General features: G+C 34.4%; 1 long non-coding RNA gene and 3 pseudogenes across 1 annotated transcript; 1 reads left to right on the top strand and 3 right to left on the bottom strand.

The window, feature by feature from the left end:
• The window catches only part of LOC118033216 (WAT1-related protein At5g64700-like), a 4,259-nt pseudogene extending 4,003 nt beyond the window's left edge, over positions 1-256 (bottom strand).
• On the bottom strand, positions 44-2,759 carry LOC118053887 (benzyl alcohol O-benzoyltransferase-like; annotated as a pseudogene).
• A 14,998-nt stretch (positions 2,760-17,757) lies between these two features.
• On the top strand, positions 17,758-19,239 carry LOC118053886 (uncharacterized). The gene is made up of 4 exons (XR_004688449.2): positions 17,758-18,116; positions 18,269-18,335; positions 18,422-18,471; positions 19,105-19,239. It is a non-coding gene; the product is annotated as an uncharacterized lncRNA (long non-coding RNA).
• Positions 19,240-19,808: 569 nt separating this feature from the next.
• LOC118053885 (benzyl alcohol O-benzoyltransferase-like) lies at positions 19,809-21,280 on the bottom strand (annotated as a pseudogene).
• Between the last annotated feature and the right edge of the window lie 2,007 nt (positions 21,281-23,287).

The following is a 23,287-nucleotide window of genomic DNA, read 5'->3' as shown; positions in this document are numbered from 1 at the left end:
GGAAGAGTATGTAGGCAATTTCACTGTCACAAGACAAGCTAGATGAAACAAGAATCCTACACAGGTAAGGTTTTTCAGTCAGAAAATGAAGAATATCCTCATGAAACCAGTCTGCTGCGTCTATTAGGAGGTTCTTGTAGAACTTCTCTGCCCATCCTTTGTAGCAAGTGACATTATCCAGGTTATACAGGAAACAATCACAGATTATATGTCCATGACCAATCAAAGCAAATGAACACAATAGGAATGCATTCATATCATTTGAAAAAATAGTTATTTTCCCTACAAGGAAGATAAGGGAGATTTAGCATTGCCACCTCCATTTGACTGCTCCTTAAACGTGCTATCCAGCTCCTTCACAAATCTTTCCATAGCCGGAGTCGGTAAGCAAAGAGTCACAAGAACACCATCTTCTCCTTTCTTAGTCCTATATGGTATCTGAAAGCTTGCCACATTACCCTTAGCAGGCCCGCCATACTTCGGCTTACCCCAACCTAAGTTCATCTCTGCAAACATTGCACGAGTCACATCTGACACCAGGTAAGAGCGCACCATTGTGTACCAAGGTCTACCTTTAATCACCAACAGATCAGCCACCGATCGCATGTACTCTTCAGTCACATTGGCCTTGGCCTTCCTCACTAATTCCAACGTAAAGCCTAAAGAATTTCGTGAGATTTCTCCCGCTGTTGCCATCGCCACTGAGTATGCTATGCAATTTCCATAATAACCTCTAGGTAACGGAGGGTTAAATCTATTGCGAGCATTGACAATGCATAGTATCCGCATCTCATCATTTGGGTTTGGTTGAAGTGCAATGGTTCGGCACCTCCACAAAAACGCAGTCAATACATCAAATGTGGAGCAATGGCGAAGGTGTAGTGGGGCAAAGCCACGAATAGCAGATATGTTAGCAGCTCCAAAAAAGAATGAACGATGGGTCTTCTTTGTAAGCGGAACGTTGTCAGTGGTGTCATCAACCAGTTGATCATACTCATGGTGTAAGCAGGTTACCTGAGGTGGGTTCCTTGCATTTAAAAACGTCCTTTCCCAAACTGGTTGGGATAGAAGGAGTCTGTGCTCCATGCACCATCTCACACATGGCTGACAAGAATTGGTATAGGCCAGTAGCGTCACTCATGGTGTGGTTCAGACGGATGGCAAAGACAATTCCGCCGCACTTGAGACGCGTCACCTGTCGTTTTATACAGACAAACCATCTGTTAGTTTAATCAACTCCTCATGGAACTTGTTGATCTGTTTTAACTGCGATAATATGCAACCTCAAGCGCTGCATCCATATAGTTAATCTATGTTCAACAATCGGTTCTGTCGGTACATTATGAATTTCTTTGCTATGATTAGAAAAGAATATCTGTAAACCTATATCAAATGCTATTAATTGCTTTTCATTATGCAAACGAAGATTAAAAAAAAACAAAAAACACCCTCTTCCAGATGCTCTGTAGTCTGCCATTGAATTATATGCAGACCTCCCTTCCCCACACATTATTCTAGTGGAAATATATAATGGATACATGTAATCTTCCCTTTGAAAAAAAAAAAAAAAAACAAGAAGAAGAATAGAAACAAAAAGGTTACACAAGGACATTAATTTTTTTTTTATTTCAATCATCAATTTTGTTTTCTATTTGATTAGTTTGAGATTGTGATTTGTTATTTGTTTTGATATTGGCTACTCGTAGTATCATCGAGAAACAAATTGGATTCTTGTTTGATGCTCGATTTCATAAAATTAAATATAATTTTATTTATTTAAGATAATATAGCTAGTGGACCAAATTTAACAATAGAGAAATATTAAATCCTTTTCTTGCAAACATTAAGAACTAAATTGAAGGATAAGTTTCCAATATTCTACCAAGCAATTATGGCTGGCATTGCTTGATAAACATCTTGGACTCTTCTTTGGGATAAGATTATTCTCTCTTTCAAATCTTCTTCTTTTGCTGCCTGTTTTACTACTCGTACTGTTCTTCTACATCCATTTTAACTTGTCCATACTTGAGAAATACAGTTAAACTTGGTTGGCTGGTGTTGTTTCATGAGTTGAACTCTGATTTTGTGTAAAAAAAACAGAGAAGGATGATCCTGCTTTGTAAACTAAGATAGAATCGATGATCCCTAAGCAAGAAACATACACAGGAGACAAACCTGAATAAGCAGCAGAGGGCAGTTAATCATCCCGCCGGAGCCAGGCACGTCAAAGAGGAGCTCCTCCAGGCAAGGAATTGGAGGATAGAGCGCATCACCAAACTGCTCAAGCGTAACATCACCATCAGCCTCAATAAACAAAATACCCTCACCTGTACACTCCACCAAGAGCTTACGCTTAGGCCCTTCTCTAAGCCTGCCAGCAAATGGATAGTAGAACACCAGTGTTTTAGCAAGTGCTTCCTTAATAACCTCAACAGGATCCCTCCTCTGCATTGAAGGATCGTAAGGGTAAAAATAAATGAGTGGAATTTGGACTCTGAGACCATCTTGGTCATCTATGTCTGAAAGAGGTTTGAGTTCATGTGGGGTTGGCTCAGAAGGGGTGATCAGAACGGGTTCCCGTCTAGACACCTTGAACACCAGTGGGGTGGGTGGTGTTGCCATGGCAGAGAACCAGAGATGATTTATTTATTTATTTTTATTTTTGTTCATCTTGAAAGCTGGCACCAATATATATCGGTAGACGATATCAAGATTTAAGACGGCATCTTAACATTAAAATAAGGAATAAATAATTGTGACGGTGCTTTTTAAAAAAAAAAAATTCAATTTGTTTGGGCTGAGGACTAATCGAAGTGGAATAAAAGTCAATTCTAAATGGGAGAGTGCTCGAACGGAGTGAAATGAAGAAGCAGTCCATCTTCCAAGCATTAAAGGAGAAGAGTTTTAAAAAATAAATAAATAAATGATCCCAAAAACAGCCACTCACTTTATAGAGTCGTTGGTGCCAAGACTCACTTTTTATGGCCATTTTGTGGCCACAAATCTTCTTACATGGCCTCGACTCACCCTCTCTTCTCTTTACTCTCACTTCACTCTCACTTTTCAACTATCCAACTGTCCAAAAGTATTGTATTTTTAAAAAATATATATATAACTGAAGATTTTATATTTATTTTTTAAAAAAATTATTAATTCAAGTTTTATAAATTTCAGAATTATTCAAGATTTATATAAATTTTTAATTTCAAATTTTATTAAATTAAACAAAATACATGCAAACTACTCAAATATCCACATTAATCTACATTAAATTTTAAAACATATATATTATTTTTTTAGTCAATGGCCTATCCTTTTGGCTTTAGTATCACAAAAATCTCCCGTCTCCAACGAATATCTCTAGATGATTGCAACATTTTATTTTTTTTCTTATATTTGTTTTTTATTTTTCTCATGCATTTACTGATTGAAACATCAAAGAATCGCTTTTTCCATAAGATAATTATTTTTTTCAAGAGTACTAACTACTAAGTCCAAATACAAAGTTTACAAGTAAGCTCATGACTTGATGTAGGATCAAAACTCAAGAAAAGCTCATTGTTTATGTGAAATATTTCACAACTTCATCATAAAAAAAAATTATTTGAACTGAGTAAAGCTTTTAACTAGCCATTAACTCACACTTTGCTGTGGAAAGGAAACAAAAAAAATTTAATTGATTTTTTATTTAATTAAATGATAATAAATATAAACAATTACAGGAAAATAATTCAAGAAAAAAACATATTATATAAAGTTTGATAAAAAAAAATGTCTACTAATATAAAAAAAATATTAGTGTTATTAAAAAATTAAGTAAAAATTAAATGATATTTTATTAAAAATATAATTTATCTTAATTAATATCTATTAAAATTGAATGCTTGTTTAATCGACATGTAAACTGAATTTAAATAATTTATGTAATATAAATGTAACAAAAAAATAGAAGGATAAAAGTTTTAAAAAAAAAATTAAACGCCTAGGGTTGGGTGGCCTACCACCCTCGTCTAATAAAAGAAAAGTACAAGCCTAGCCTTTTTATTTATTTATTTAATCTAGGAAACCCTGTTTTTTTTTTTTAAAAAAAAAAAAAAAGACGACATTTGTCTTCTAGTATATGGCTATTAGAAAGGCGGCTGAAAAATTAGATTATGTTTTTTTTTTTTAATATATTTTTTAATTTATTTTCATCTAAAACTATATAATAAATATTAATATAATATTAATAAATAAATATATATATATATATCAACTTAAAATATCTCTAAATTTATCTAAAAATACAAAATCAAATCAGAAAATAATTCTCTCTCAACTCAGATAAAACCTCTCTTATTAAAAAAAAAATATAGTTATACTAAATTTTTTTTTTTTTTATGTTAAGAATATAATAAGCTAATAACTTTTTTATTTTTGTATTTTTTAATAATTATTTTCAGTTTTCCCTCAAAACTTATGTACGTATAAAAAAATGACTGAAATGAAAATTTTGAACAAAAAAAAATAACAGTAGCAAACTAGAGACTAATACAAAATTTGCCTAACTCCTATGGCAAAAAAAATGCTGAAAAAGTATTGAATAGACAGTCCATTAAAAAATATAGTTTTTGAACCCAACCCAGTTTTAAATTTTAGGTTTTGGATTTGGACCAGGTTACCAAAATTTTAATTAGGTTAACGGGTCGGTTGGGTCAATGATTAGTTTTTAAAAAATCAAAACGACATTGTTTTAGTAAAAAAAAAAATCTAATTGAAACCGGGTCTTGACGGATCACACCAGGTTTTTTCTTACCCTATTTGTTTTTCAACCCAGCTTAGTTCTAGCTCCGGATCGATAGATTCCCGGATCCAATTTCAAAACTATGCTTAAAAACAAATCATTGTTTGCCTCATTTTCAAATTTGGTCCACTATTTGTATATTTTCATAGTCACTAAAACCAAGTTTCTTTTTATAAATTTTAGCATCAACTTGATATTAGGAAAAAAATTGACACCACAGTAATTATATAGAAAAAAATTTAAAATAAATTATAAATTTCAATTCTAAAACAACACAACTTATAAAGATAAATTTGAAAGAAAAAAATTTGATGATCAAAGTGTAAAACAAAAGACAAAAAAAATACTATTACAGCCTAAAATCCCTATCACATGTTATAATACATCCATCCATGATGAAAAAAGCACACCTTATAGGGGGTTTTTTAGTGTATTCGAACTTGACCTGTTCAATTTTAATTAATAAGTTTCAGGTTAGAATAGTGTTTATGCTGATTTAAATTCAATTTATTCAAAATTTATTAGGCTTGGGTTTCAACTCATTCGGACTCATCTTAATTAAATAGTTTTAAAAAAATTATAACCGAGTTAGATTTAAACTTTGGTATCCTTACTACAAAATATGTGAATTCTTATTTTTTTAGAATATAATTAGAAATTGAATTTAATAAAATATATAAATATTTAAAACTTGTTTATTTTCAATCATTATTTCATGACATATTAAGAGTATGTTTCAACTAAATAAATTAAATAAATAAATAACATATATTAAGCAAATATTTATATTCATATTTCGATTGATCTTAATTCTTTACTTCTTATCCCAATTTCATTAGAAAACTCTACTTATTTTTTTCAGCAAAAGCTGTAGTACAATTGTGAAATCATAAAAGTTTATATAAACTTAGTGTATTTCTCGAGTTTTTTAAACAAAATAAATTTATGATTTTTAAAGTATAACACTTTCTAAATTTATTACTAAAATTTATTTTACAAAAGCATTATTATGGGATGTGTTGTAAAATAGGAAATATTATGCTTCTCTTGTATAGTTTTATCATGTGTAATAGGTTACACCATAACATATGTACAATACCTTACTTATATAAATAGCAGAGGAGCTGCCCTACCACAGTACTCATCAAATTATTACAAATTTTTGTTTTAACTTGGTATAGAGCCTCTCCATCTTAAATCAGTTCTTATATTTTCTGCTGCAGATTTTTCTTCCTACCACCATTCCTGCTCCTTTGTTCTCTGCTGCATAGGCCATTCTGCTGCATCTTTTGCTCTTCCTTTTTTTTGCTGCAGATTCTTTATTTCTCTACTGTCAAATTTTGTTTGCTACATTGTTGTGCCTTCTCCACTCTATCAAAGGCTTCGCAGGATATCCATCTGTCATCGTCATGGATCATACAATTAGTACTGCTGCAGGTATTAATGTCATCTCATCTTCTCCAAATTCTTCTTCCCCGGTCCTTGGACTCACCACAGCAACCAACACAACCATGGCTCCATCTCCTGCAACAGCAGTTCTTATTCCCCTTTCCAACACCCAGCATGTTATTAATCTCAAACTTACCAATAACAATTTTGTTTTGGCTTCTACAGATGAAGTCGTATTTGATTGGTCAAAGAGTTTTCTCATTTGTTGATGGCTTCACTCCATGCCCCTCTTCGCATAATTTATCCAGTACAGCTTCTGCTATCTCTACTACCTTCAATTTTGGACCCTGCCAAACGTTCTTGACTTAGAAACACTAAGACCAGCTCATCCTTAGTGCTCTGTTGTCCTCTCTTTCGATTGAAGTTCTTCATCTCGTGGTTGATTATCCGACCTTTGTCAGTGTTTGGAGCACCCTTGAACTTGCTCTTGCTCTTGCCTCCCCATCCAACTCTCTGATCATGCACTTGTATGGCTCTCTTCAGGATCTTTGACAAGGTGATGATACTGTCATTCTCTACTTGCAATTGGTTGCAGCTGGCAGACCTATTTCTCTCACCGATTTTAACTTATATGTGTTTCGGGGCTTCGTGGTAAATTTCATGATTTGGTTACAAGTCTGTCAACCAAAGTTGATCCTTTGTTGTACTCTGAGCTTCATAATCACCTGTTTACTCATGAATTCATACATCGCAGCTTGGTATCCTTTAGTCTACCTATTGCACCCCTGCTGCCCACCCTTACGCAGACCCCCTTAGTATATACTGCCCAGCGTGGTTTTTCTGGGTCAAACAGCAATGGTTTCATGGCTCATCAGGGTAGAGGATAAAAAAGTGGTTAGTGGCATCAATTCCTTCTTTGAACAAAGTCCTGCCTTTGAAACCTAGCCAATCCTAAGACAACCACAGCATGGGGAATGTTCGCGTCTCGTCGCAATACGTGTTTTGAGTTGCGGTCAGTTCTTTCGTGATGCTGGTGGTGGTTCTCCTTGGCAGTAGCCCCGCAGCCACAGTGGACAGTGGCATAACCATCCACACTGTGGTGCAGCAACAAATCAGTAGCCACTACATCAAATAAAATGCTATGGCCATTCCGCACAACAGTGTTCTCAACTTATTCATCATGGAAATCACACCTCGACGAACCTCTCCTTTAATAATACATCAGCTCAGGATTCTACCTCTTGGTTTCTTGACACAAGTGCGAATCACCACGTTACTCCGAACATTACTGGTATGACACATACATAACCTTATCATGGTAATGATCAATTGCATGTTGGTGATGGTAAGGGACTTGTTATATCTAATACCGTACATAATCTCCTGCATACACCAAAATGAGTCTTCACCTTGTCCAACATATTACATGTTCTTCAAACTAAAAAAAAATTATTATATGTTCAATAATTTTGTCGTGAAAATTATGTCTTTTTTAAGTTTCACTCTTATGTTTTTTACGTCAAGGATCTCATTACCAAGGAATTCCTTCTTTCCGGTTGGAGTAAAGACAGCATATATGTCCTTTCTAAATCTTTTGCCACATCTCTACCGCAAGCTTTTTTGTCCACTAGCATGGCCACTTCTACCGATATTTAGCATCGTTACCTCAGTCACCCCAGTTCTCGTATTCTGAGTCTCTTAGCTTCCAATAAAAAGGTTGTTTGTACCTCTCATCATCTTAATTTTCAATGTCAAGCTTGTCCATTAGGAAAATCCTCTCGTTTGTCATTAGGACCTACGGACCATAAAACATCTATTCCTCCTGAACTTATCTTTAGTGATGTTTGGGGCCCTGCCCCTATGCTATCGTCTAATGGTTTTTGTTATTTTGTCATATTTATGGATGCACATACAAAATTTATTTGGTTTTATCATATTGTCGTCAAATCAGATGTATTCAATGTGTTTCAACAATTTCAAGCACTTGTTGAACATTAGTTCTCTCGTAAAATCAAAATTGTTTAAACTGACTGAGTGGTGAATATCATAAATTAAATTCCTTTTTAAAACCATCGGTATTCACCATTGTCTCATATGTCCACATACTCATGAACAGAATGGTACTGTTGAGCGTTGTCATCGCTATATTGTTGAAACCAGTCTTACTCTTTTAGGCCAATGTAAGACATCTCTAAAATTCTGGAATTATATTTGAAACCTCAATTTTAAGCAATAAATCTCCCTTGGATTGTTTGTTTCATTAGACACCTTATTATGCTTTTTTATGTACTTTTGGATGTCTCTGCTTTCCTTTCCTTCATCCTTACAACGCTCATAAGCTAGACTATCGCTCCACTCCATGTGTATTCTTAGGCTATAATTCTTTCCTTCATCCTTATAATACTCATAAGCTAGACTATCGCTCCACTCCATGTGTATTCTCAGGCTATAGTTCGTCTCATCTAGGCTATCATTGTCTTGATTTGTTGTTTGATCGCATCTATATTTCCCATCACGTTTGATTTCATGAACAAGTTTTCCCTTCATTGAGTTTGTCCTCCCGTCCCCATCTTCCTCTCCGCCTGTCACTGTCTCCAGCCTACCCTCCTCACCATTTTTCCATCTCAACCAATCTTAGCCCCATATTCCCTTCCCACTAACTTACCGGTCCCCTCACCATCATCTTCATTTATGTCCCTTGATCATCTTGCAAGTTCAGATTTTGCGGTGCCCGCTTTATCTTTATCAGATTCGCCCTTTGTTGTAGCCTCTCCAGCCTCGTCATTAACATTGTCTTCTCCATCTGGGCACTCTGCTCAGTCTTTGCCTGATTTAGACTTATGTGTGGATCTTTCCACATAATCTCTTCCACAGCTAACCTCCACTTATTTGCCTTCTGCTCCACCACCCATTCAGTAGCATCCCATGGTGTTGCGTCCTCGACAGCCAAAAATTACCAACATCATCTTTGTTTCTGCTTCCTCTCCACTAGTTTCGGCTTCACGGGTAATGTCCTTTTCTGCTCTTGAGCCTTGGAGTTTTAAGGAAGCTGGCCAGTACTTATGTTGGCATACTCGCCCTGTGTTGCAGCCTCTCTAGCCTCGTCATCAGCATTGTCTTCTCCATCTGGGCACTATGCTCAGTCTCTTTCTGATTTAGACTTATGTGTGGATCTTTCCACATACTCTCTTCCATAGCTGACCTCCACTAATCTGCCTTCTGCTCCGCCACCCATTCGGCAACATCCCATGGTGTTACATCCTCAACAGTCAAAGACTACCAACATCATCTTTTTTTCTGCTTCCTCTCCGCTAGTTTTGGCTTCACAGGTAATGTTCCCTTCTGCTCTTGAGCCTTTGAGTTTTAAGGAAGCTGGGCAGTACTTGTGTTGGCATACTACCATGAAGGATGAAATTGCAGCCTTTCATGCCAATGCCACTTGGTCATTGGTGCTGTTTGATCCATCTATGAACATTGTTGGTTGCCAATGGGTGTATAAAATCAAGCGCTGAGCTGATGGGGCCATTGACTTGTACAAGGCTAGCTTGGTTGCGCGAGGGTTCACCCAAGATGAAGGTATAGATTATTCAAAAACCTTTAGTCCTGTTGTTAAACCGACTACTATTTGGTTAGTTCTCACAATTATGGTCTTAAAAAAATGGCAGATTCAGTAACTTGATGTTCACAATGCCTTCCTCAATGGCTCACTTCATGAGGTTGTTTATATGCAGCAACCCCCAAACTTTGTCAACACTGCTTTGCCCACTCATGTTTGTCGCCTTCACAAATCTCTCTATGGTTTAAAACAAGCATCACAGACCTGGTACATGTGACTAAGTGATTTCCTCCTGACTATTGGTTTTCGGGCTTCAAAGGTTGATACCTCCCTGTTTATTCTGAATGGGACTCATAATATTTATTACTTGTCTATGTGGATGACATCTTAATTACTGGTAATAACTCTAAATTGATTCATCGCCTCATTACCTTGCTGAGTTCAGAGTTTAAACTTCATGACTTGGGTCATGCATGTTATTTTTTGGGGATTGAAGTTGCTCCCACCAGTATGGGTCTTATGCTTAGTCAACACAAGTATGTTCTTGATATTCCGAATCGTGCTGGTATGTCATTCTATAAACCTGTTGATACACCAGCATCTGTTTCCAAGCTGAATCTGCAGTCTACTAAGTTGTTTTCCAATGCCACTCGCTTCAGCCAAATTTTTAGTGCTCTTCAGTATCTTATCTTTACTCGACCCGATATCTATTATGTTGTGAACAAGGTATGTCAGTTTATGCATGCTCCTACCAAAGGCCACTAGGTCATTGTTAAGCATATCATGCGATACCTAAAAGGTATATCCTCCTTTGGTCTCCACCTTGCTCGTGACTCTGCTTTATCTCTTCATGGTTTTACTTATGTCGATTGGGCCGGTAGTAATGATGATCGAAAATCCATGGGTGGCTACATTGTTTTTCTTGGCACCACTCCTATTTCTTGGAAATCTGTCAATTTCAAAATTTACATGGCAAGATTGGCCTCTCTAACCGTGGCCTATCTTGAGGGGGTATATCAGAATGAAGATCAACATTATCAGAATGAAGATCAAATCATTCATCTTTAAACTTCCTTGTATTCAGGAACAATTCAAACTTCTTTAAAACTAGGAGTCTTCATCTTATCCTTCCTTGTATTTAGGTGTTGATTAGTTTCTCTTAAACCTATATATACAGCTTGGTTGATTAATAAATGTGTGGAACAACATTGCAGAAATTGTTCCATCTATCAATTAGGACTCATCTTAATTAAATAGTTTAAAGAAATTATAACCAAGTTAGATTTAAATTTTGGTATCCTTATTGTCGCACGTGTGTAGCATCACGGCGAAAATCGATTTCACTTTATCAGGATGTGTATATATCTATCTAATCTCTGGAAAATGTTGGGGAGACAAGAAAATATTGTCTTTCGTTGGTGGAAAATGGAATGAGAGTCGCCACCTAGTATTTTGGTCATTAGAAACCCTAACTGGTCTCAGAGATCGGGTACGGGGACTGGTTGCGTAAATGAAAGATATTAGCACCCCAAATATGCCCTACCTAAGGTAAGCTGCATTGTTTTATTGTCTGATAAAATCTAAGGTCTTTACGTGTTTTCCTAGTTGTTGGTATGGTTCAAGAAAAGTCCTCCTCGGTAAGGAGATCCTTATCTTAATGGGTAATATCCTAACCGTTCTAACGTCTATACAAAAACTTTATTTTTAATATTAGGAATACGTTTTACATCTAAATTCATAATCCTAAAATTACAAGAAAAAACAAAATAATTTTTGTTGTTTTTTGAAATATTGGCATAGTTCTCATGGCTTGAATAAACTGGTTATTAAAGCCAAAATACATGTTAATACATATATTGTTTTCGAAATTCCTTTTGTTGTATGAAAATATGATGCGATGATTTTTCTTTATTTTGGAGAGACTAGGCTGTATTTAAAAAATAAAAAAACATTTTTTTTTGTTTGACGAAAATCAAGTATTTTTAACACTGGTTTTGTATCCTTACGGTATAAAAATACAACCCAATATTAATCCACTTTAATAAAAATATGCAGGAAAATCAACAATATTTTTAGGATTTTTTCAGAATTTTTGAAAGCAAAACATTCTTTATTTTTTTTCAACTTTTTTTGATGTTTTTGACGAAAATCGGGTATTTTAATACTGGATTTGTATCTTAACGGTATAAAAATACAAACCAATATTAGGCAATTTTGATAAAAAAAAATGCAGGAAAATCAACAATATTTTTCAAGGATTTTTCAGAATATATATATATATAATATAAAACAAATAATAAATAATATAAAATATTATGTGGGCTGAGCCAACCCAACTAACTGGGCCGGACTTAGCCCCAAAAGATATTGGGCCGGACTCGGCCCAACAAACTTTCATATCTTTGTCTGGGCCAGACCCGGCCCAAACAGTAGGGATGGGCCAGAATTAGTCTGGCCCATCAACACATCATGACAGGGCCAGAAGTGGCCTGCCCAGTTGGAGCAAACCATCAATGCTGGCCCAGAACCGGCCTGGCCCAGCAATGGAAAACCAACGGGGGGGAATTATTTTCCCCCTCCCATCCTCCTGCATGCAGCGTGAATATTATGCATGCAGGAGGAAAAGCAGGCGAACAAAAGAGATAAAGGGGGCAGAGGAGTGTACCTGGCGCGAAGGAGGCAGTGGCGGTGTCGCTCCTCTTGGACGGCAACTGACTGCTTCGCTAGCGATGCTGCGGTAGAGGCCGGTGGCCTTGTCGTGGCTCACGGCCGGCGACTCCCAGCAGCGGCTATTGTGTCAAGCGGCGGCGCTATTGTTTTTCAGTGGTTTCCTTTTATCCCCCGATTAGTTTTTTTTTTAATTTTCTCCCCCCCCCCCGTTTCAAGCTTTTCTTTCCTCTCCTCTGGTTTGTTTGTTTTTTCGGTTCGTTTTGTTTCTTTGGGTTCGTTCCTCTCGGTTCGTTTCTTCTCTCTCTCTTCCCTTCGGGTCCTCTATTCTCCCCCCCCCTTTGTTGTTGCTGTGTTGGGTCTTATTTATAGAGCCAGTGATCGTGGCTTTTCACTGTGGAGCACGGGGAACCGGTCACGCGGTGGCTGGTCGAGGGCGCAGCTGTCCAGGCGTGCCTCCCTCAGTTTCGGCAGTTCGGCGGGTGGTCGGCCAGTGTCTTCGGTCGGTGGCCCAACAGCGTGGGGCCTCGGGTTGGTCGGTGGGCTCGAGGCGAGAGAGGGACCGGAGATACTAAACAAAACTTCTTTTTCCTTCTTCCCCGCTGCATGTTCAGGGGGGAAGAAGAAAGAGGAACAGTGTCGTTCAAAACGGCACCGTCCGGCCCTTCTCTTTTTTCTTTTTCTTTTTTTTTTTTTTTTTATTTTAAATGTATGAAACAGCGTCGTTTTGGAGAAAACGCGCCATTTCATTTAAAGGTGGTGCCAGAACGCGCCCATTTTCAAATCAGCCCTCAATCATCTTTTGTTCATTTCAATTGCATCCTTTTTAATTACCGTCTCCGCCCCTCAAGTTGGCCACGTTTTTCACTTTAGTCCTTGGCCTCTGATTTATGCAATTAAGCCCTCAATTGATCAATAAACTTCCAATTTCTTCAATTAAGCCCTTGAATCAAATCATTTCAGCCCCTCTATTTACGCGCCTTTTTCAAATTGGTCCTTGGTTTTGGATTTTCTCAATTAAGTCCCTAATTGGCCCTTAAATTTCAATATTTATGCAATTAAGCCCCTGATTTGACCTAATAAATTCCTAAAAAATATAATTCGGCCCCAGAACTTTAATTTCTTCTAATTAAAGCCCAAATTGGCTTAAAAATCAAATTTTCTTGCAATCAAATCCTCTATAAATTCAATTAAAAATCCAATTAAGTCCATAAACATTCAAATTTGGACTTTTCTCCTGAAAATTCAAACTTTCTCTTCCAACGGGGGGTCTCATCATACAAGAATATACTGCCAAAAATCTGATCTATGTATTTTAAACTTCCTTGACCAATTTTTCCGACCATCTTCTGAGCGCTTCTGCCTGCTATTATTTTTTCTGATCTTTTTGGCTATTTATTTTATTTATTTTTGTGGGGGACCCGAAAATGGGTTACAACACTTACTACAAAATATGTGAATTCTTATTTTTTAGAATATAATTAGAAATTGAATTTAATAAAATATATAAATATTTTTGAAACTTGTTTCAATCATTATTTCATGACATATTAAGAGTATGTTTCAACTAAATAAATTAAATAAATAATTAGCATAAATATTTAAATTCATATTTCGATTGATCTTAATTATTTACTTCTTATTGAATTTCATTAGAAAACTCTACTTATTTTTTCAGCAAAAGCTATAGTACAATTGTGAAATCATAAAAGTTTATATAAACTTAGTGTATTTCTTGAGTTTTTAAACAAAATAAATTTATGATTTTTAAAGTATAACACTTGCTAAATTTATTTTACAAAAGCATTGAGTTTGATTTTTCTATTTATTTTTCACAAACATACAAATGAGTTTATTTACAAGCTTTTAAACTAGCTTGCAGTCTATAAATTTGATTGCATCGACTCATCATCTTTGATGAGTCAAGCTTAGTTAAGCTCGAACTTGACTTGTTTATATAGCAAGCTTTAAGGCTCACTATTTACAGCTAACATAAATATGTAAATATGTTGAACTTGGAGAACATTAATTATCGCTATAAAGCATAGAAGAAAACTAAAATCAATTGTGAAAAGTTTGAAAAAAATTGAATTTTTTTTTATTTTTTGTTTTAAATTAATAGTTTTGGTGTTTAGAACATTTTGATGTGCTCATATCAAAAATAATTTTTTAAAAAATGAAAAAAAATATTATTTGATACATTTATGAGTGAAAAAATACTTTAAAAAATAACTGCAACTACACTCTCAAACACCTTATTAATTCAATTGAAAAAGTACTTCATTGAGTACGATTTAGTCTCAAGTATTTTGAATTAGCATCAATCGGAAAAGTTTTGAGTAGCTCACAATATTGTGAGCTATATATTTCTAATATGAAGTTTGATGTTCAAAGAAAGAGGGAAAAAATGAAGTTCAGTTTATCTATGGTTAATGAAACCGAATTAATGTATCTATTATTCAAGCAATTTTTATGAAAATAATTTCTTCTTCTTCATCTAACTTTTAATCAATTCAATAGGTTAAAAAATATTTTAATTTCTTTTCCAATAATGCAATGTTATGATTTATTTATTTTAATAATCAGAGCATAGAGATTAAAATTTTCAAGGTATCTATAAGTTTTTTTTTTTTTGCAGTTTATCCTTAAAATTGAAACCCAAAGTTAAAAGATTTGTTTACATAACGGGCAACAATAACACATACACATGTATGTGTGGCTCATAAAATATTTTGAGATTTTCTTTCTATTTCTTAATTATTTTAGGATTCAAAATTATTAACTGTTAAGAAAAATACAATCATGATGAACAAGGTTGATGATAAAATAAAAGGTTTCATTAACTAAAGTTATGAAACAATTATTAATAGCCACACGAGAGAATGTCACGTGTGGAGTGGTAGCAAGAAATTTTATTCAAACATTTTTAATCAAAATAGTTGGAATATATATCCACCCTCAGGCATAGCAAGAGGATTTATGAATTAAAATTGATTGTCATTCTCCATTGTTACGACAATGTGTTATATATATAAATAATAAATGCCTACATGATGATGGTGTTTCTAAAGCAACAACATAAATTTAGGACCTGGATCATGATCATTAATTCATTCAATAATCTCGTTTAATTTAATAATATAATTATATAAAAAATTCAATAACAATAAAAAAAATGATAATAAATAATAAAAAAAATAAACTTTTGTCAATGTTATGGAAATATCCTCGATAAATATTCTTAAAAGATCTCAACGATCTTATTGATAACTAAATAAAAATTAAATGAAAACATAATAACCTCACAAAAATTTAAAAAAAATCTAAAGCTCAATTATAAAAAAAATCAAATGTTGTTGGATAAATTTTAAAAAAATCAATTTTAAAAGAGATCAAATAACCTGACTCAAGTCAGCATGTCAAATTCATGGTTTGATTATGAGGTTGGGATAACCTCATATAAAAGAAATTTAAAAAATATAATGAAAGGCAAAACTAAAAAAATTGATGAAAAAACTTGAGTTAACCTTAGTTAACTCGACTAACCTACAACCTGAGATTTGTAATCAGAATAATCCAATAGAAAGGAAAGCGATAAAAATTACAAAGCTGAAAGCCCACTAACCTAATGTTAAATAATAAAAATAAAAAAAAAATAATTTATAAAAACCTAAAAAAAACTAAAGTCAAATCGTGCTAATCTTTAAAACTCATGACTCAGAACATGAGACCAAGTTAACTTATAGCAGATGAACCCAAAAAAATCACGAAGCAAAATTCTCAATCATCCAAAATTTAAAATGAAAATAAATATCAATCAAAAGAATAAATGACTAAATCTAGTATAAAAACTAAATGAAATAAAACAATGAGGAATGAAACTGAAAAGAAAATAAAGAAAAGAATTAAAAAAATAACAATCAAAAAAACAAAGTGTCTCTACTTACTAGTGTATGCATAACACGCACTAGCTACTTTTAATTTTTAATTATATTCATATATGTTGAAAGCTGAATTGTCACTCATTTTAATTGATTATAACTAAAAACCTTTAGAAAAATACAAATGCCCCCCTGATGCTAGTATTTTGTTTTTAAGGGTAATTTAATTATTACACCATGCAATCAAATTGTTGAAAAACCAAAAAGCCCATGTACCCAACTTTATATTTTTACTTTCAAGGATATTTAAATTATTTCACAACGCATCTAAAATATAAAAAGACCAATGTGTCTCCAATCAATATGACAATGATAATTGAACCTTATAGAAAAAAATAATTTTTCTTTGTTGTGAAAGATAAGATCATCAATTCACTATTGTAAAACAACTCTCAGTCCACATTAGAGGACTAAACAATTTTAATTTTTTTAATGCTCTGATATTATATTATAAATTTCTTAATTGGTTTTAAATTTAATGGTATAAGTAAGAAAAGTTTTTATCATTTTTGTCACACGTGTATGACATTATAAAGAATATCCTCCCGAATCAGGATCTTTTGGTAATGGATGGAAAAAACAAAGAATTGAGTTGTCATCTAATATTTTGGTCATTAAAAACTCTAACTAGTCCTAAAGTCTGGATAAGGGAACTAATTGTGTATAAGAAGGATGTATCGCTTTTAATACACCTTATCTAATGTAAACTCCATTGTTTATTTTTCTGATACAAACTAAGGTATTGTTGTGTTTTCTAACTGTTGGTTTATCTAATGATTAAAGTCAGTCTACTTTAGTAGAGTAAATCATAGCTTTAAGGGTTAAGTCTAGTCATTTTAGAGTCAAAACATAAAAATAAAAGAAAATTTTTTAACGTATACCTTCAAATGAAAGCCATTTGAACTTGAAATTTACATAGAATTATATTATCTTATATTTTTTTTAATTAGAACATAATAGTAAGATTTGAACTCATAAATATTTGATCAATAATTTTGATCATAGAATTCTGATATCATCTCAAATAATTTTGAAAAATACATTACACCATAGAATCAAACACACAAGTTTCATGCCTCTTCTCTTCAAGCAAGTCCAGCATAAGGCCTTCAATTGTACATATTGGACTTACTCAAATTGAACAGCAACTACTTGCTGTTAAAAAAGGAGAGTTGATAATTTGTAGGCAATTTTACTGTGGGGTGAGCAAAAAAACCGATAAACCAATTTAACCGAGAAAACCGATCAAAAATTAACCGAAAAAACAGAACCGAGAAAAAAAACAAACTTCCGGTTCGGTTCAGTTCGGTTTTCGGTTTTGTACTGTTGAAACCGGTAAACCCAAACCAAACCGAACCGGTTCTAATAAAAAAATAATACTATAAATAGAAAAAAATCTTTGCCTAATGCTCAGTAACCTAACCCTAGCAGTGCGGCCGCCCCCTCTCTTTCTCTCAATTCTCAAACACCAGAGACACGCTCAGCTGAAATCCTAACCCTAGTACCCGCGATCGCCGCCTCTCCCTAGACTCTCAAACACCAGAGACACGCCAAGCATCAGCTGAAATCCTAACACTAGCACCCGCGGCCGCCTCGCCTCTCCTTAGAGTCTTAGACTCTCAAACACAGACAACCAGAGAAACACCAAACATCAGCTGAAATTTGAAAGTTGAAACCAATCAAGCCTCTCAAGTCTCAACAATAGATCAACGTGTTCCAGAACGACAGAACCTATCTAGTTGGCCTTTCCTCTTCATCTATACAAGATCACAGACACATGGTACTTCTCTGAATCTCTATAACATTTCACATATGCATCCTGTCAATATTCTTTCATTGTCATTTTTTTCAGCCCCTTCTACAACAAGATCATAATTGATTAATGACCTTGCTGAATTTCTTCTGGCAATTTTTTTTATTTTATGGTTGCAGACAAGATGTTGGGTCTAAAACGGACTATACTACTGTAGATTCGAGAAGAAAGTTTGATTTTATAGCAGTAAGTTTTAATGATGTTTTTTTCCTTTTTAATTAATTAATTAGTCTATTCTCTATTATATTTATTGTATTTGTTTTTCAATGCAGAGGTCAGAGACACATTTGTTGTTTTGAATGCTCAAAAATCCTTATCTAAGGTAAACACTTGTAGTTTTTTATTGGGTTTTTATTTTACTGTATTGCTTGCGCAAATGTTTGTGATTGCTTTAATTGGGTTTTTATTCTGGAGCAATGAAAGGAATGTTTGTAGAATTGAAAACCCATGTTTGTGCTTTATTTTCGTTGATAATTGAAAACCCATGTTTAAGCACTGAAAGGAATGTATATATCTTGATCTAGTGCTTGCGGTGTTGCAAATTAATTAGTCAGAATTGCAAATTAATTATTTTCTGTTTCTTCAAATTAGTCAAATTGACAACAACAATATGAGGAAGTGCAAAATATGTAAAACTGTTTTCCAAACCAAGTAGGCAGAATTGAAAACCCATGTTTGTGCTTTATTTTCGTTGATAATTAAGGAAATGAGAGATTCCTTATCTGTATTTTGATCTTCAGTGTACTTGTTGGTGGAAAATCATATTGATTTTATTCTTTATATGAAAAATTGTTTCTGCTTTTATTTAGATTTTTGTTTCCCTGTTCAGCTTTCTATTTTCATTCTATTGCTTGGAATTTCTCTTGAAAATTGCCCAAATCTGATGTGGAATACTTTTATTTTTATATCTTCTAATTTAATTTATCAAGTTATAATTTTTTATTTTTAATTTCAGGTTTTGATGGTAACAATTGGACTATTGGAGTGTTTTATGATAATGTTATTTGTTGTTTTTGTTAAGCCCTTTGAAGGCAATGCTTTGTAATTTGTATTTTAATCTGTTGGTATGTGTAATTTAAACTTATCTGCAGCAGGAGTCCTGCCCACTCAAACAAAACAAATGAAAAATTATTAGGAAGGCAACAAATTAATATTCGGTTGCAAAAAACAACCCAAAAAAAAAATTGATTTGGTTAAGAATCTTATAAGAAAAGTAGACAATATTATCATTAATTACAAGCCCATCAAAAATTTAATCAAAAAGCCCATCAAAAGGCCCATTACAAACAACCCAAAATATATTATAGATTTTCTCGGTGTTTTTACATTAAAAACCGAACTGAAACCTGTCGGTTTGACTAGGTTTCGGTTGTTTTTTTAAGAAAAAATATAATTCGGTTTGGTTGGTTTTTATAGGCAAAAACTGAACCGAAAATGACCACCTCTAGTCAGAAGACAAGTTAACAAGAATCCTACGCAGAAACCAGTCTGTTGCGTCTATTAGGAGGTTCTTGTAGAACAACTTCTCTCCCCATCCATTGTAGCAAGTGACCTAATCCAGGTTTTACAGGAAACTATCACAGATTATATGTCTATGACCTATAAACAGAAGCATTTATTGAAATAAATATATAAAAACAGATAGATTGTCCACATGAACACTAAAAGTAAATGAACACAATACGAATGCATTTAAATCATTTGGAAAAATAGTCATTTTCCCTACAAGGAAGATAAGGGGGATTTAGCATTGCCGCCACCATTTGACTGCTCCTTAAACGTGCTATCCAGCTCCTTCACAAATCTTTCCATAGCCGGAGTCGGTAAGCAAAGAGTCACAAGAACACCATCTTCTCCTTTCTCTGTCCTATATGGTATCTGAAAGCTTGCCACATTACCCTTAGCAGGGCCCGGATACTTCGGCTTACCCCAACATAAGTTCATCTCTGCAAACATTGCACGAGTAACATCCGACACCAGGTAAGACCGCACCATTGTGTACCAAGGTCTACCTTTAATCACCAACAGATCAGCCACTGCCATGATATCAAATGATATTTTTCATGATATATAAAATTAAATATAATTCTATTGACTATTAAATTAAATACTAAACATTGACTTTTCGGAATTCCGGGATTCCTGTATGATGTCTAATTTGATAAAATTAAATTAAATTTTATTTATTTAAAACAATTTGATGTCCAAATATAATTCTATTGACTATTAAATTAAATACTAAATATTGACTTTTCGGAGTATTTGATGTCTAATTTGATAAAATTAAATATAATTTTATTTATTTAAAACAATTAAAGTTACTGGGACCGCAAATATTAAATCCTTTTCTTGCAAACATCAAGGAGTAAATTGAAGATTCCAATATTCTACCAAGCAATGATGGCTGGCATTGCTTGACAAACATTCTGGACTCTTCTTTGGGATGGGATCATTCTCTCTTTCAAATCTTCTTCCTTTGCTGCTTTTTTTTACTACTCGTACTGTTCTTCTACATCCATTTTAACCAGTCCATACTCGATAAACACAGTTAAATTTGCCTGGCTGGTGTTGTTTCATGAGTTGAACTCTGATTTTGTGTGAAAAACAAAACACAGAAGGATGATCCTGCTTTGTAAACTAAGACAGAATCGATGATCCCTAAGCAACATACACAGGAGACAAACCTGAATAAGCAGCAGAGGGCAGTTAATCATCCCGCCGGAGCCAGGCACGTCAAAGAGGAGCTCCTCCAGGCTAGGAATTGGAGGATAGAGCACATCACCAAACTGCTCAAGCGTAACATCACCATCAGCCTCAATTAACAAAATACCCTTACCTGTGCACTCCACCAAGAGCTTACGCTTAGGCCCTTCTCTAAGCCTACCAGCAAATGGATAGTAAAACACCAGTGTTTTAGCAAGTGCTTCCTTAATGACCTTGACAGGATCCCTCCTCTGCATTGAAGGATCGTAAGGCTAAAAATAAATGAGAGGAATTTGGACTCTGAGACCATCTTGGTCATCTATGTCTGAAAGAGGTTTAAGTTCATGTGGGGTTGGCTCAGAAGGGGTGATCAGAACTGGTTGCCGTCTAGACACCTTGAACACCAGTGGGGTGGGAGGTGTTGCCATGTCAGAGAACCAGAGATGAGTTTTTTATTTATTTTTATTTTGGTTCATCTTGAACGCTGGCGCCAGTATTTATCATGATTTAAGACGGCATCCAAACATTAAACAAGGAATAAATAATTGTGACGGTGCTTTTTCTTTAAAAAAAAAATCAACTTGTTTGGGCTGAGGACTAAACGAAGTGAAATAAAAGTCAATTCTAAATGGGCGAGTGCTCGAACGGAGTGACATGAAGAAGCACTCCATCTGGGTCATGGTCCAAAGGGAGTGAAATAAAAACCATACAGCAAAACCGAGGGTCCATTTCTTCATTCTGAAACCAAGACCATGTTTGATAAAAACACTGAAAAGGCAGAAAGACAAGGCTTGAAAATTTTTTTGGGCGTGTATGTCGGAAAAAAAAAAACTTTAATAACCTAAAAAAATATACAAAATACATCTTTCTTTAACAAATTTTTATCAAGCCATATACAGCTTTATAGTTATTAGGGGTGAGCAAAAAAACCGATAAACCGATTAAACCGAGAAAACCAAAAAAACCGAACCGAAAAAAAAAAACCGAATTAACCGATTAAAAAATCACCAAAAAATTCCGGTTCGGTTCGGTTTCGGTTTCTAAAATCTAAAACCGATTGAACCGAACTGGTTCAACCAGCCACCACTTAAAAAAAAAGGCAAGTATAAATACCATGCTTTCTAACCCTAGAATGACATTAACCCATCAACTGCCGCCCCCTTACCCTCACTTCTCTGCATCTCTCTTATTTTACTTTCACTTTCACTTTAATTATTCTTTGGTTGGCCCCCCTCCCCTCCCTTCTTTGCATCTCTCTCTTTACTCTCTGGCTGGTGAAAAATCAAAGCGCTCTACTGAGACACAGAGTGATGAAGAAGATTACTCTGCCCTTGAAGATGATTTCAAGAGAAACAAACTCCCTTGCAGCACCGAAAAGACTAAGGTATTGCTTCCTTCATGTTTCTTTTAAAGTAGGACGATCTGCTCTGGTTTCTGTGATTATGTTTTCTAGGTCTAATATTCGGGTCTTGGGTTTTTTGCCTGATTTGCAAGGTTGGGTTTTGTCTGGATCGTCTCCATCAACGCTATGTGCAGTTGTAGACAATGATTTAGCTGTGGAAGCATGAATGGATCTTCACCTCTAGCAACTTGGGATCTACTGTATGAGGTTGCAGGAGAAGTATAGAGGACTATTGGGTTTGAACCGGTTTGAAAGGAAAAAAAACCAAACCAAACCAAAATTAATCGGTTTGAACCGGTTTTCGGTTCGGTTCGGTTCGGTTCACAAAATTAAAAAAATAATAATTCAGTTTGGTTGTTTATTTTGGTTCAAAACCGGACCGAACCAGAAATGCTCAGCCCTAATAGTTATCTAAGGCTTAGCCCAAACCCCACAGGTTGGGCTCCTTAATATAAAAACAAACTTGATCAAAATGGGCTAAATAACCAAATGACCCAACCTTCCTTTCGAAGCAAATGATAATAAAAACTCAAATCCATAAACAAAGAAACAACAAAGCCCACATCTTTTAAAGATCAAACCAAAAATTATACCAGCACCTCTTTATTTTTAAGAATACTTAAAACATATTCAGACTAAAGAGGATTTGAAGTATTATAGTTGTTAGTATTATAAAAAACACATAATAGTCTCTCTATACCAGCACCTCTTTATACATGCTTTGTATCTTTATACAATCTTAGTATAAGTTTAGACATTCAAAGATATGTAACAGAACAGAAATAGAAAACTGATACTAAAATTATGGAATACACAAGATCTAGTATTAATGTTATGGTGACAGCTAGGCTTGAGCTGGTACTTTTGTGATTTCTTTAGTTTCCTTAATATGCCCCTGCAAAAACAAGCTACCATCAGTTAGGTCAATCTTGTCTCGTAGATATTTTGTTCTTTGTCTAGAAAGTGGTATGGTTAGTAAATCAACGAGTTGGTCACTAGTGTGAACATGTCAAACATGGAGAAATTTTTTCTC

This window comes from Populus alba, chromosome 19 (assembly GCF_005239225.2).
Source record: "Populus alba chromosome 19, ASM523922v2, whole genome shotgun sequence".
Lineage (NCBI taxonomy): Eukaryota > Viridiplantae > Streptophyta > Magnoliopsida > Malpighiales > Salicaceae > Populus > Populus alba.
Note: the sequence above shows the minus strand (reverse complement) of the source record. Positions and strands in the feature narration are given on the sequence as shown.